Source organism: Crinia signifera, chromosome 6 (genome assembly GCF_055691185.1).
Source record: "Crinia signifera chromosome 6, ASM5569118v1, whole genome shotgun sequence".
Classification (NCBI taxonomy): domain Eukaryota; kingdom Metazoa; phylum Chordata; class Amphibia; order Anura; family Myobatrachidae; genus Crinia; species Crinia signifera.
The window spans coordinates 194428272-194440377 of record NC_139222.1 but is presented as its reverse complement, the minus strand read 5'-3'; positions in this window follow the sequence as shown (position 1 = coordinate 194440377).

The following is a 12106-nucleotide window of genomic DNA, read 5'->3' as shown; positions in this document are numbered from 1 at the left end:
TATTTATTAAATCAGTGCATTTAGCAACCTTGTATTTGTTTTTTATTTATTTTACAGTGCCAGAAGTAAAAACCGTATAAATAGAAACCCCCAAAGGCAGAACAAGGTAGTATTCTGTCCCTGTCCTGCCAGCCACATGCTGGTTCCTGAGAGAAAATTGCTTCATTGTTAGAAATAGCTGAAATTGGCTTGCAACTAGTAAAGATGCCAGGAATTCACACCTTGCTCTGTGACCTAAAGCAAAATGACATGAACATTGACAAATTTGACAAGGAAATTTGTGCAAAAAACAACTTCTATTTGGCTAGCCAAGCAGCAAATATGTCGGATGATATGCTTTATTAAGCAATCCATTTTTCAGCAGTAGCTGCGCCATCTGCAAAGGTTAGTGTATATCAGACTTTCTACAGCATTTCTTCTACGTTTGCAGCAAGGTACAACACAGAACACATTTTTCACGTACATACAATTTTGAATGCAAATAGAATACTTGATGAAAGAGATGACCTTCCAGCCCGGCTTCTCAGTGCAGTAAAGTCACTCTCAGGCAATGGAGGGAAGCCGCCGTTAGACACAGCTCAATATTTCCAGTGGAATTAACCCTACTGAAACCATAATGATCAGAAAAGATTTATTTATTTATTTTGTCGCACTGGGAGAACAGGGGTTAATGCCATTACAAAGCTGGAATAAAGGCAAGGTGCTGTGCTGTAAAAGTATACTGCCTCCAGATGTCAATCCATGTAATTCATCTAGATCTGCCCTCCGAGATACCCCACAGTCAGACTATATGATGCCATAGCACAGGTGAATGAAGTAAAAGAACTAACAAGCAGAATCTACCACCTGTGACGCCAGATATAAAAGGATACATCAAATTTAAACTAAATGCAAATAGTAGAGGATTACTGATCTAATGATCGTTCTGCAGTATAAATGACTTACTCGCTGCACTTCCCTTGTTACAGCAGGTGTTGAGTCCTCCTAACAGCTGCCTCCACTTTTCATATTGTTATTGGTTGCCAGTTTGAATGCCAATTCTTTTAGTTTCCCGCAGCGTCATAGCATTGATTGACAGTCTCAGTGCTATTGCAGCTAATCAGCTGAGACTGTCTACCAATGCTATGGCTATACGGAGGAGGAAGGGCTACAGTTAGGTAGGTCATTCCTAATATTTTTTTAAATATTATTTATCAACTGGGCTTTTCCATTTTCATTTGATTTTCAGTTGGACTTACTATTTGATTGATTATGTGACTATTGTGATATATCCTCATTAGGGTTACCATTATTTTAGCTGATAATTCCGGACAGGGGGCGGGAAAAATAGTGTGGCCAAAACCACAGTAGGGTTATGACCATTTTATTTGTCAGATTTGTCACATTTCAGATAATTTTTGTACCAATCTAACAGACACGTGACTGTTTTGTATGGCATCTGAGTCCCCGCATATCCCGAAAGAGACACTCAAGCTCATATAAATCCCATAGTTCCCTCATTCTATGCCTATTTACATGCCGCTAACACCAGAGGAGCCTTGTCATGCCATGCCTATTTTATATGCCATTACATCAGGTCAGACAGAGACCCCTTATAATATAATGTGCCTTTATGGCTGCCCAGAGCCCCAAATCATGTCTTCTTTAACCAATATCATATACAGCAATTAACACTGCCCAAGCGCATTGCAATACACAGCAGTTATTATGATCCAAGTACATATAATACATTGCATGGTGCACATCTGCCAGCTTATTTCTAACATGCCCACATTCCCCCATCTCCCTGAAATGGCCCCTCCACATCAACTTGTTACCCACATGTTACAAGCCTCTCCCTTACTTGCCCCCCTCACCACAGGTTATTGCCCTATTATGTGCCGCTCTTGACTTCAGATTTTCCCTCTTATGTCTGTGTGCCCTTCAGCTTCTCCGTGACAGACCACCTCTAAAGCAGGTTCTTCTCCATGACACCAACTTCTGCCTCACATGCCCCCTCCTCAGATAGCTTCTTACTTTAGTTTCATCCATTGCAGCCGAAGCGCCCCCAGATCTATCAACATCCTGCAGCTGCACTCAGGATCATGTTAAATAAGTCACATAACCTGCTGAGCCATCATTTATTTATTTATTTACAGTTTCTTATATAGCTCAGCATATTCCGTTGCGCTTTACAACAGTGATTAAATAAACTGGGTAACAAACCGACATAGAGGTAGATTGTAAGTTTGCCATCAGGGCCCTCATGTGAGGATTGGAAGAAGGATAGCCGCACCAGGTCCCACTCAGATTCAAACTTACTGTAGTATTAGGGACCCACCAGATATACGAGGTCACCTTGATGCTGGTTGGTGGGCAAATATTTCTTGGCTAATGAATATACCAAGAACCTCTATTATTGATTAATAATGTGGAGTGTGCATCTGCACTGTGTGTTTTTCTTTGCAGAACTACAAGTCCCATTATGATAGCACCTCATGTAAATAGGGTGTGCATTCTAAGATCCCCCTCCCCGACATCAGGCAGGCTGTTTCACCGACCATCTGGTTTGACAGCAATAGCCACTATTAAGGGGGATTTCATAACTGATCACTGCTGTGTGAATTCACATTGATACTGATTATTGAACGACTGTGCACGCCAAGCAGTGACAAAAATCAGCAAATTTTGATTGATTGACAGGAAGTAATTGTTTGTGGGTGGCGACCACCTGTTTTCTGGGAGTGTCTGGAAAAACACAAGTGTACAGCAAAGCCTCCAAGAGGGTGTGATGTCAGCTTCAGCCTCCTTCTAGTTTCTAGCACACAGGCAGAGTAGGTGAGTGAGTTGTGAATGTTTTGGCAGCTATTTGGCCCTCAGCGTGACTTTCACAAGCCATTTGCAGCCTTGAACTATTATTTATTATTTATTTATTTACAGTTTCTTATATAGCGCAGCATATTCCGTTGCGCTTTACAATTGGAAACAACAGTGATTAAACAAACTGGGTAGATACAAACCGACATGGAGGTAGGAGGGCCCTGCTCGCAAGCTTACAATCTATAGGGATAATAGGAGGGATACATAAGGATAGAATTCCATTGCATGGCAATCCCATCAGATTACTAGATGGTCCTGATGGGATGCAGTTGGATATGAATGCTACTGGAGGTTGTGTGGGGGTCCTGAATATGATAAGCTTGCCTGAAGAGGTGAGTTTTCAGGGAACACTTGAAAGTTTGGAGGCTAGAGGAGAGTCTTAGTGTGCGTGAAAGGGCAATCCATAAGGGGGGTGCTGTCTGACAAAAGTCCTGCAAGTGTAAGTGGGAGCGAGTAATTAGTGTGGATGAGAGACGCAGATCTTGTGCAGAGCGGAGAGGTCAGGTGGAGATATATTTTGAGTTAAGCAAAGAGATATAAGTTTGTGTAGTCAGAGTATTGGCTTTAAATGTAAGTAGAAGTATTTTATATTGAATGAGGTAATATACAGGCAACCAATGGAGGGACTGACAGAGCGGATCAGCAGACGATGAATGTCTAGCCAGGAAGATCAGCCTAGCAGCTGCATTCAAAATGGATTGTAGTGGTGAGAGTCTTTTCTTAGGAAGACCGGTAAGGAGGCCATTGCAATAATCAATGCGTGATATAAAAAGTGCATGGATTCGAGTTTTTGCAGTGTCTTGTGTAAGGAACAAGGCGTGTTTTCACTGGGGAGGGCCTCTGCAATTTCAAGGAGTAGCGATCAGGTCTGAATAACCGCAACTGCTATTTCCTTGCCGGTTCCCACTCCTGGCTATTGTCTCGATTCCCTGACATGTACTGTCTGGGATTTCTGGACTGTCTGGAGTAATCTGAATGGGGGGTAAACTTAATGCCCATTGCTGTAAAGGCATTACAGTATATAACATTATATAAATTCTGTCTTGATGATTTTAAAACTTGTTGCTACACCTCTGGCAAGTAATATCAGCAATTGGTCAGATAATATATGTATGTTATACGGAAAAAAATCCATAATGCCCTCCATTGATCTTACTGGAATTCAGTGTAATTTATAAATACAGTATGTTGGTATCAGCCTTTCAGCATTAGAGAGCGCTAAAGGGGTTTGGGTCAACAGATCTACCTTTTCCATGTCGACCCTTTGCTTGTGTCGATCTTTAACCTATGTCAATCTAATGCATGTTGACCTTTTTGCTGTTTCAGCCTTTGACCTGTCGACCAATAGTGGAGGACCTAATGACTGTCAACCTTTTTACTGTCGACCATATAACTGCATCCCGCATAAAAGGCTCATAACAATGCTGGACTAGCTGGATTCTCCAGGCGCCATAGTCATCTGCTGCAGATGGCATATCAGACCGCTATAATCAAAGGTCATTTATTATTATTATTATTATTATTATTATTATTATTATGGACCAGGTACAAAATGGTATTCAAATCAATACATTCAGAAATGAATAAAATAAGTTTCAGAGTATGGGAGATATGATAAATATTGTGTCTTGTAATTTTAGGTTAGTACCTGCAACTGTTTTCAATTACATGAACAATAAGACAAGCATAAAAGAAGCCAGGGGATGTACATTTTGGTGCTGCTAAAGAGTCAATACAGTATAAATAAAGAAAAGGATGGGATATTTGCTGCTCTGACTCTTTAAGCTGCAAGAGCAATGTGTTATTGATAACCACAAATATAACACTCCACGAGGCAGTTTTTTAGTCCCACAGGTTGTGATCTTCAAAACAAGTGGCTTAAATGGACTGGAAAAGCTATGTATTACACCAATGAAAAATGAATCACAACAGTGAAAATCTGTGTTCTCAAGGATCAATATAGCTGTTCGAACTCCATACTGCAAATTGAGACCAGAGATTAAATGATAACAGCAAAGCTTTAACCATGGTCAAGGTTGGGTGAGAGGATTGTGTTTCGCTGATTTTTTTATTTACAAAGTCATACCTACATTACCATCCTCAACAAGAGCTGATTTATCTTAGCAAGTCTCTGCTGCCCATACATATAAACGAGGATGATTTTAGTCAAAACAAAATACTACATACAGACATCCCAGTGATGACTGGCTGTGCACATTACCATTACTGTACAAAAATCTTTTCTAGTTTTTCCTCAAAGGGCTATAAAAGAGCGGGTCCTAAACAATGTCATGCCCTATGCATATCTGGTGCCCCCTAGTAACACCACCAGCGCTGCATCTGAACCAGCAGCACAGATCACAGCAGCAGCCAGCAACACTCATAACCCCTTGCCGATAGCAATCCTCATCTATAAAGCCATAACAAGGACTTTATTCACATTGTGTTACACAGTAGTGTCCCTCGTTCTTGTTATGCCACATAGTAGAACCTCTTTACCTTATACACGTTACATCCATCCCAGTCTCGCCACTGCCCACTGTCGTGGTTAATTGGCCCTAGGCTTGGAATGTATGCCCCTAGGCGTTTGCCTAGTTTGCCTATGCCTATAGCCGGCTCTGGGCTGAGGTTAAAATATACTTGCTGTGAAACACTGCACCAATTCTCAAAGCACTTAAAGGCCATCTACAGAGGTCCAAGTGTGTATTTTGCCCAATTTACTTCTGTGGCCTAGGTGACCAGTAAAATCCCATTACGATTATTAACGTTTTAATTTGAGTGCATGCTTCCCAATGGGTAATGTGGATAAGTAAATGAAGAGATCTCTTGACAGAATTACAAATTAAAAGGCAAACATAATATATGTCATGATAGCGTCTGCATTGCTCATATATTTCGACAAAACTCTTAATGGAAAATTTATTAAAGCTTCTAAAAAGAAAAATCGGTGATATTTCCAATAAAAGTCAATCCGGTCTCTCTATCATTTCTCTATTGCATTCTAGAAAATGAAAGACAGAATCTGATTGGTTATGTACAACATCACTTCTTTTTCACTTTTAGAATCTTAAGTAAATGTACCCCTACTTGTAAGTCTGTCATTTTGTTTACCCTATTAATGAAATCTATGCTTTTATGCAACTAATATAACTATGCAGGGGATGTAATCAAAAGGCTATGGGCGGGATTCTCTAATCTAAATATGCGGTAAAAACCCTGTTATCTGGGTTTTTACCGCATTTTGATATGCAGCAAAACCGGGCGGGTTTTCTCTGCGGGGGGTATCGCCAAAGAAGCATATGGGCTTCTTAACGCACCCGCGCTGCCCTGAAAAGACCCACCCTTGCCTTGCGCCGACCCCCCCCCCCCCCCCCCACCTCACCTGTGTCTGGGCAGCACAGCACTGTGCTGCCCGGACCTGTGACCTCCTCCTCCCTGAACTGAAAATCATCTTCCGGGTGCAGGGAGGAGGAGATCCTGCCTGCCCACAGCAGCAGCACAAACCGGGTAAGAAAGGGAGGGGGGAGCCGCCGGGATCCGCTGCACATCGCTGGCTCAACGCAAAATATATCTCTTAACGCAATAGCTGTCTTTTGCCATAATTATCGCAAATGTTAGAGCATATGTGATAATTATGTCAGCAGTAGCCGGCGATGTGCAGCGGACGGGGAGCGTGGATTTTAGAGCATCCCGCCCTATACCTTTAGACTGGAACAATATAAATAATGGAAGACACCCAGTCAGTGGTGTAGGTGGTGCTGCTGCACAGTTTAAAATTAAAATAGGGGAACCACACCAACTGCCAGTGAGTCAGTTTGGAATGGCAGTTGGTGACCCGCCTCTGGAGCTACCACTGCACCCGGTGTTAAGTTTGGTTCTACAGAAGGACTGGGGGGAAGAGTCCACTATCCATGCACAATGCTGGTCCCATTCCTGCTGTTGTCTTCACACCAGTTCAAACAGTTGAGATTCCAGCACCAATTGTCTCGTGGGCCTTCTTTAAATGTCATTGGTTCAATGTACTGTAAAAAGATTAGTATGTAGAGTTGTCGTAGGTCTCAGCCTATGGTCTATTTGCATATTGGGCCTACTACTGTGGGGATAGAAATTAAAACCTCAGCAATATGGAGAGGATGCTTGATGGAAGTAATGGCCAGCATTTTATGGGCATTCCCATGGGAACGCAGATGGGCCGATGCCTGCTGGGGGCGGGTGGCTGATGTCACAGTACGTCAGCGCCTGTCCCCTCTTCGGCAGACACTGAAGGAAATAAAAGTCAGTTGAGACAGGAGGCAGGAGAAGTCATTTGATCACTTATCCACTTCTCTTTCTGTACTGCTGTATACATATTAAGAGAGGAGTCTGTGGCTCCAACAGAAAGGAGGGGCCAAATTGCGCCTGCGCTGCATTCTCAGGGACATCTCTATTGTGCATGCTCCAATCACCAGAAAATGGTCCCAGTGGCTATTTTCCCAGTGATATTTGCAGCTCTGCAGCCAGCACTGGGCCAACAGGACAATTAAATGGATGCAAGGGCCTGAGTGCAATGCAATGCACACCTTGAACTTATTAAAAATACGTGATATTAAGATATTTTTAGTCTTTCCTGGTAGGTTTTGTGATGTAGGCCAAGCACCATTTTACAACAAGAGGTTTTTTTTGGGGGGGGACCCCTGTGCTTATCGCTGCCTAGGATTATGGTGGATAGTATGATTCACCTTTCATACACAATATAGACAAATACAAAGAAGAATACCAACTCAATCCTTGGCGCTGACTTAAGTATTTCTCACGTATTTTTCTCCCTCCAATAGGTACCCAAAAGATAGAAATACAGAAAAACACAATAGTGCAATATTGTTTTTACAATTGAATTCATTAAAATAAGGAGATTTGGAATTCTGGAGACTCGTACCATCTAAGGTGGTCTACTTTTTAAAGCAGACGTAATGCGCTTCCTTAGGGGGGTGGTAACGTCACCGTTAGGTCACCACAATGTCCACTCTCATTCGAAATTTATGCAAAAGAGGTAAAACTGGTATAGTGTAATACCGTTTATTTTACAACACATAAAAACATTTACATAAAAACATCTCAGCAGACTCTCACCGAGTAAATCTGTCCACAAAGAATTGTAGACAAACAAGGCAGATGGTTTTTTTTTTATCCCAGGCGTCCCTGGAGCCTTAGTCCCAGTGGAAGTCCAATGGTGTTCACCTCCTCTCCACGACCAACACGTTTCAAAACCACATGGGTTTCTTTTTCAAGGTACCATTTTAGTTGCCCTTTTATGGTTTCTGAAGTATTTACTGTATATCCTTCTGGCCTCCAGACATGAACACAATATTCTTGATGAGACCATTGACCTGTACAGTGGGATTATTACATCATGCCACTGATTTCTCAACCAAGCATCCCACTTGCCTTTCTCATTTCATTGTTACATTTGTTACCTGCCTTCAAGTCATCTGAAATGGCCTTCCCTTCTCTAGAGCTTCCATTATATTGCCCTTGATACTATACCATAATGGTTTTTAGGATATGATCTTTTCTGACACATGGTAATCAATATGTCAGTCTATCCTTCTTAGCCCCTATTATTGGGGTTCCTTCCTCTCACTGATTTCATACAAATTCCACTACAGGCACACACATGTGGTACTGGTCTACTATATCAGAGCTTCAGTACTATGGGCCTTATTCTAGTTCACTCTTTCTGACAAAATCCTTCTTAGATGGACAAAACCATGTGCACTGCAGGGGGGCAGATGTAACATGTGCAGAGAGAATTAGATTTGGGTGAGTTATTTTGTTTCTGTGCAGGGTAAATACTGTCTGCTTTATTTTTACACTGCAATATAGATCTCACTTTGAAGTAAAACCCCACCCAAATCTAATTCTCTCTGCACAAGTAACATCTGCCCCACCTGCAGTGCACATGGTTTTGTCCATCTAAGAAGGATTTTGTCAGAAAGGGTGAACTAGTCGGATACCGTTAAGAATTGGAATTGTATAATTATAGCCATTTATATTGATACTAGGCAGCCCTTAAGCATACCTACCAGAATTTCGCTTGATCTTGTTCATGTTATAGGTTTATTTAAACGTTTATTTTCATTAATAAAGCCATTATATAAATGTGATTCACAAGATAGCTTTCTATCTGCTGATGGGAATCGTTCACAGCAAAGGCTAATACATTTTTATTGTTATTCTGTAACGATCCGGGTGACTAAGCAGACATTGCTACCTCTGAAGTGTCTGGTCAAACTCTCCCTGCGTTTCAGTTCCGGCGTCCATCAGTGCTGCCTGCATTCAGTGCACAGTGCAACAGTCCTACAGCATCCCCAGCATGTCTAGCCTGACTGTCAGTCTTCCAGCGGGTTTCCATGATGCTGCCATTATGTCTATGCCGCTGACTTGATGGCATGCATGCATCTATCTTACGTCCTGAGACTCCTGACACTAGGGGTGACATTTAATGAGATGCAAAAATTTGATTTATGCGAATTTTAGGCAAAAAAGGTCCGAAATTGCACTTTTCCCCAAATTCGCATATTTAATGAGATGCGAACACATCGTTTTTTGCAGCGAAATTGCACATTCTGAAAGTGCGATTTTTAGTTGCGCCGGAACTCGCATCCAGATGTTTTCCTATTGAAAAGTACACAATTTGCATATTTAATGAGATGCAAATCGCCACACATGCTGACCAGGTTCTGACAGGCGAATTGGCCAGAACCCTGTACAGATCATTGATATCTGTGCATGGTCCTGTCTTAAAAAATGTGTAAAGGTTGTTTTTTTTTTTTAAATTGCCGTGGGGTCCCCCCTCCTGAGCATAACCAGCCCCGGGCTCATTGAGGCAGATCTGGTGAGGACAGCGCTGGACCCCTGGTGCGGTAAGTATGTTGGTGTAAAAGGGAGGTGTGTGTTTGTGTGTGTAATAAAGTTATACTTTTCTGTGTGTGTCTCTTTTATTTTAACATTCTTTTTACAGGTGGACTACAAGTCCCAGCAGGCCTATTAATGCCTCACATGCTGGGACTTGTGGTTCTCCAAGTCCCAGCATGCGGGGGAGGTCTGCTGGCACTTGCAGTTCACCTGCATAAAGCAATGTTAGGAATTACTATTTTTACACTATCAGGCCGGCGTCCACAGCCCACGGACACCGGTGACAGCCCCAGGCTACAGTCCTGGATGGGTGAAGCCTGGGGTGGGGGCCCTTTATTGGGGGGTCCCCACTCCTCCAGGTACCCCGTCCAAGGCTGACCAGCCGTGGTGTTCTTGTTTCGGCCGGACTGTGGCATGACAGCCTGGTATTGGTTTCAGAAATACGGGGGGCCCCTATGCATTTTTTCCCCCGTATTTTTGGAACCAGGTCCAGCTTAATGAGCCCGGGGCTGGGTATGCTCAGGAGGGGGACCTCACACCATTTTATTTTTAACACAAATTCGCACATTTACTCAAATTCGCACATTTTCATGCCTAAAAACCGCACATTTTCATGACTTAAAATCGCACATTTTCGCAATTAATCGCACTTTTTTTACCCGGGAACACGCATCTCATTAAATATGCGAATGTGCGGCAAAAAAGCAATTTAAAAAAGTACGATAATGGGTGTATTTGAAAGTGAATAAAAATCGCATTCCATTAAATGTCACCCTAGGGGTGAGATTTAATAGGATGAGAGATTCAGAAAGTGAGAGATTTGGGGAGAAATCTCCAGTTTTTTTAAAGCGGCAATCATTTGCACTTCAAAATCAAACTGGGTTTGCAGTGTAAATGATTGCCGCTTTAAAAAAACCTGGATATTTCTTACCAAATCTCTCACTTTCTGAATCTCTCATCCAATTAAATCTCACCCTAGGTGTCTCATTCAAACACATGTCAAACAAACAAGGTTTCCCACCTAAATCAGACATGGGAGCTGGCATGTTTGGTCCAATCATTCTCAGCTCCTAGAGCTTGAAAAAGGTCATAATAAAGACCGAAACCTTGCCCACAGACTTGCTGGTCTGTATGTATTGCATTGAACTACAAGTTCCAGGAGTGCCCGCACTGCTTTTCTACTATTTACAGCACGCTGTTGCTGCCGTTAGGTAGGCACCCGGGCAAGTTGATTTCTTATGCTACGCTGAGTGCCGATCATCTTTACTATATATATATATATATATATATATATATATATATATATATATATATATATATATATATATATATATATATATATATATATATATATATACAGGTTGAGTATCCCGTATCCAAAATGCTCGGGACCAGGAGAATTTTGGATAACGGATTATTCCGTATTTCGGAATATTTTAATATTTCAATTATGTATTTTGAAGTATCTTGCATGTATGCTGTATAAACACATAAAATACACACAAATATATTTTATTACCACATAAAATACACACAAATATATTTTATTTGTTCAAAAAACAAGGTTTCAAAACATGAAACAAAGTTTGTGTACTATCTCTGATATTGAATTTGAAGGCCAAGCAATCATTTTCTTGCACATATCTAGTGCCAGTTACATATCATGTCACCAGTAGTGCGGTTACAAATGTCCCCAGTGAGTTTTTAGCAAAAAAAAAATTTTTTTTTTCACTTTCTGGAATGTATGGTTTTCGGAATAATTCGGATAACGGATACTCGGATACGGGATACTCAACCTGTATATATATATATATATATATATATATATATATATATATATATATATATATATATATATATATATATATACATATATATATATATATGTATATATATATATATATATATATATATATATATATATATATATGTTAGTGCTACTCATTGGTTTACAGAAGGAATGTCTAATTCATTTTAATGGACAGTATACTAATTAAATTTTTTTGAGCTGGCTTGCTTGTTAATAATAATTTTAATTGAAAACTATACAATTTAACTAATAGTTGCTTTTTTTTGCTCTATGCACTAAATTACTTGTTGTTGGGTTTTTTTTAGAGGCTGTCGCCCATAGGCAACTGCCTAAAGCTGCCTAGTGGTAACTTCGGCCCTGCTTGCACATATAGAAATACACAGCAGTAGCTGATTGTTACTGGTTTTTACTGTATATTATTCTATTCCTATTCTTTTCATAATCTTTACATACATTGGACACATAGTAATGTGGGTGCACACCCGGTTTCTTAGCTTATAATAAACAAATGTGTCCTGTCCTCACAGAAATGAAAAGTACTTC